The sequence below is a fragment of the Lipotes vexillifer genome, unplaced genomic scaffold (assembly GCF_000442215.2).
Source record: "Lipotes vexillifer unplaced genomic scaffold, Lipotes_vexillifer_v1.1 scaffold1616, whole genome shotgun sequence".
NCBI lineage: Eukaryota > Metazoa > Chordata > Mammalia > Artiodactyla > Lipotidae > Lipotes > Lipotes vexillifer.
Window position 1 is genome coordinate 588,679 of NW_006790438.1, and position 4,237 is coordinate 592,915.

At 46.1% G+C, this 4,237-nt stretch overlaps 1 protein-coding gene across 1 annotated transcript in view; it reads right to left on the bottom strand.

The window, feature by feature from the left end:
• MARCHF3 (membrane associated ring-CH-type finger 3) overlaps positions 1-3,990 on the bottom strand; it is a 149,288-nt gene extending 145,298 nt beyond the window's left edge. The window contains exon 1 of the mRNA XM_007463731.1: positions 3,745-3,990. The gene's annotated coding sequence lies outside the window, so the exon portion shown is untranslated. The remainder of the gene's footprint in view (positions 1-3,744) is intronic.
• Positions 3,991-4,237: the final 247 nt, after the last annotated feature.

A 4,237-nucleotide genomic window follows, 5' to 3' on the forward strand; every position in this document is an offset into this window, starting at 1 on the left:
TCCGAAATTTTATATAAGGGGATTGAGTATCCCTGGATTTTAGTATCTGCAGGGGTGGGGGTCCTGGAACCGATCCCCCAAGGATACTGAGGTATGACTGTATTATGATCCCTTTGCGGGTGCTGTTTGCTCATCTGTAACAAAGTGGGAAAAAATCCTCGCACTCAAAGGATTGTTAAGATAAGCAACGTAGGTTGCTATAAACATGCTTGCTAAGTGTTCCTCAGAACATAAATTGCTCCATAAAAGTCCCACTAACGATCCAGTGGCCTGGAAGAATCTAAGTTCAGTGTCCCAGCCTATACAGGTCCTTTTGTCATCAGGGAAGTAAATATCCTGGGCACTTCTGACCTCAGAGAAGTTATTTGTTTTTTAGGTAACTGGAGGGTAGAAAGAGGGAAGGGCAACAACTTCTGACAGATCCTTTTTTTTTAAACTTTATCTAGGGGTCTTACACTGAGAACTATGCCAGTCTGAGATGGGAGAACAGAATCCAAACGTCAGTATCAAACTACATATAAACAAGCTAATTGGCAATAATTAATACACCAGAATCACACTGATTTGAAAGGAGAGGCGGCAATCAATTCTCAACCCCTCTCCCTGTGATGCTAAGAAAATCTATGTACTCGATTAATTGGAGACCTCAAAATACTTCTAAGATGACTTTCTGAAAATGAGACTCCCTGGGCCTCTGCGTAGGTGGCCTGAGACACTCTCGCGACCAACAGACAGACCAGCTGCAGCTTCCCAAGGAGCTCCTTGACCTCAGATAAGTCTGTACTAGCCCTGCTGAGGTCCTAGCCCCCAAGCTCGAAAGAGTATTAGTGAGTCAAAGGTGGCTGGGATTCTTCTACCTTTCAGGGAGAAATGCCCAACAATGTGAGTTAGGACTGACAAAGTTACCCCAGAGCACCCCAGGAACTCACTGGACCTGGAGTAGGGAATGGAACAGGCTGGGGTGAGGTCTCAAACTACCTTGCTTCCCGAGACAGACTTCCTTAGAATTGGGGCTAACCTGGTTAGGGGATTGCTAAGGAGTCCAAAAACACTTCTGAACACAGAACAAAAGGTATCACTGTTGAGGACAGAGAGTTAAAACATTAGCTATAAATTTCACATGGCTGGTAAATGCCACCTGGAAATTTTGGAACAATTATTTGTTGAATCAACTCACAGACTGTAATTGTTCTTTTATATCATAAATGCCATTCCAGCGTTTCTCAAAATATGGTGAGAGGTTCCCTGACATCAGAATCACTTGTGGGTGCATGTTAAAGATGCAGATTCCTAAGTTCCACCCCAGATTTCTGAATCTAATCTTGGAGACTAGAGTCCAGCCCATGAACTGAATTTTTAAGGAGCAACCCAGTTGACTCAGGTGATCCATATCAAGGCAGAAGAATTATTGTGTCTACATAGTCCATCAGAAATGTAAAGACACAGATTAGGGATTAGAATATTTTCCCCCAATGTTTAAGTACCATAAAAATGAAAACAACACTTGTGATGAGTTCTTAAGAACCATTCCAGTATTTTCTACCCACATATAATAAACACAGTTATTAAAATATAATTATGAGCATAAAATTATTGGGTAAAATATCAACTGTGCTTCTCAAAAATATTGCCTTTATTTTGTCACCAAAAGTAATTATGCTGTTAAAGGAATTTATAGTTTTTTAAGTATCAGTCAGTTTGCTGCAGGAAATTAATAAGCTGTTACACTCCTCCCATACCCTTTTAGTCATCAGAAGTTTTGTGATAAAGGCTTTTATTCTTATTTTTTTAAACTATAAATTGTGAACCATTGCAACTAGTGATTAGGCTGAATATGAATTTATATTCAAGTTATAAATTCCTAAAAATACATTTCATTAGAATTACCAAGGCAGTCTAGAGCTAGTAGATTAAATAGCCTCTGTAATAAAGCTCTATTTACTTCTGTTAAGATTTTTTTTTTTTGGTGCAAAACAACTCAGTTTTAATGCATTCTCTTAAGAAGCAAAAGGAAACAGTTTCTGATATACATGCTACTGCAAAGCAGTAAACCAGTGTTGCATGGTTATGTGACAAGAACCACATTTCTTTTCCAGAGGGATTTTTTTCCCCCTTATATACTCCTCCTTCCCAAACCATGCCTATTAATTACTTCACAAAATACAGTTTGCCATTTCTGAAGAATCAAACACTCGTTTTCTCCCTCACCAAAAATCACACGTTCAGACTAAATTCTGAATGAAAATGGACTTGAGACGCAGGCTTTGTTTATAGCATGTTGTTTCTACTAAGGGTTGCCCCCTACCCACGTTCCACCCTAGTGCTCCCACTGAAGTGTACATGTTATGTTTTAACAGATGGGCCGGCTGGCGGCTGCTGGGCTATAAAACAGGAACTGGGAATCTTCTTGGAGTGGTATTGAACTGAATGCTCGTAAAGTTCATGGACATACACTGACTCAGACAGACTAGGAAGATCCAAACATGCTTATACACACACTCATCATACACCCCACAGATCAGAGGGTCCATCTCTCTACCCAGAGGAAGTTCAAGGCTGTTTCCCCCTCCGTATCTCTATTTCATTCACTTATCAATTTTATACACACACATATAAGTACACACATATGTAGGCACATCTACGTATGCATGCATAGCTATATATCTCAATGTTTTTATACATCCTCAAAGATCAAAATATTCCCCAATTCTGTTGCCAGGTATCTACCTAGTACTTTCAATAAGCTCTCATTCACATCAAATAAGAATTACAAGAAAATATTGCATTCAATTCTATTTAGTCCACACATAATATAAACTACATGTATGTAACTGCCCTCAAAAAAACAGCTCCTGTTACCCCTTACCAGTGAGAGAGAGAGAAAAAAATCTATCCCAGACTGAGTCACAAACATAAAGTGTCAGGTTTAACCTTGTATCCTCTGCTGTCAGTTCCTGTCACAACTTCATCACTTAAACACACAGGTGCTCAAACAAACACCAACCGACCAGCCTGGTGGTCGTTTTCACGGCCTCTTCTTGGATTCCCCGAGGCCTTCCTGCACTGGGACAGTCACCAGTTACCCCTGGTCCTAACGAAGTCCTTTGGACACACCTTGCAGGTGGATATGGAGGTCTGAGCACCTCATGAGGGATGTGGATTCAAGTGCTAATAAAAAGTAATTGCAAAGTTTAATATCCGCTTTGTCAATTCCTTTCAATAATTGCAAAGCTCTGAAGCCCCTGCTACAGAACTCGACTGGTCCTAAAGTTCTCTGACCCCTAAAGATGCACCCGGAGCCCGATGATCGCTGGCTCGGGCTACGCATCAGACACACACAGGACTATCTCGTCTCACCGACGCCGGCGCATTTAATTTTTCAGGAACCCGTCTTCAACCATCTAGGAATTTCTGTCTGCACGCCACTGGACTCGAAGGCCACCCCTAGCGCGCGTGTCACCGCTGCAGAGGGCCAGGGGACGCGTCCCCGAACCCCACCTAATGATGGCAATTACAACATGCCAAGTTCTTGCGAACGCAGAGCCGCGTCCCGGGCTGAGTTGAGACGCTTTGAAACAAGAAGTTCGGGAGTGGGGGTGCTGACAAGGAGTGAATCCCGTCAGTCCTGATCTCCCCACAGCCGACACGCTCGGACGGACAGATCGACGCGCGCCAGGACGCGTCCAGTCCCCTATTTGCCGAACAGCGCAAGAGGAGCCGCTCCCCTTGCGCGCGGCGACTCACCCTCGTCGACAAGTCCAGATGGCAAACCGATGCCCCTGCTGCGGGTCCTGAATCCCAAGTTGCCCCGAACCGGCGACAGCTCTCGCCCTAGCCCACCGGGGCACATTGGCTCCGGCAGGCACCTCGGAGGGAGCAGAAACCTGGCGGCCACCCCGGCTCAACAGCTGCCTGCAGCGCGCTGACAATTCACGGACCTGCTCAGCGAATGAGACGGACAGCAGGGCTGAAGCAACCGGGATCCGAAGGGAGGCGGGGCCGGGGCATGAGGGGCGGGGCGCTCTTCAACGCGTGACTGGCGGAGCCCGAAGCCAATCAGGGTGGCGCCCGGGTCTGGGGCGGCCGCGGGCGGTGCCGAGCGCCCGGCTCCGCCCCGCCGCCGCCGTCCAATGGCCGGCAGCCGAGGGCTGGCTGAGAGACGCGCCCACGGCTGGGAAGTTGGCTGAGGTGAGGAACCGGGGCTCTGGGCTGGCGCTGTGGGGGCGGCTGCGGTGGG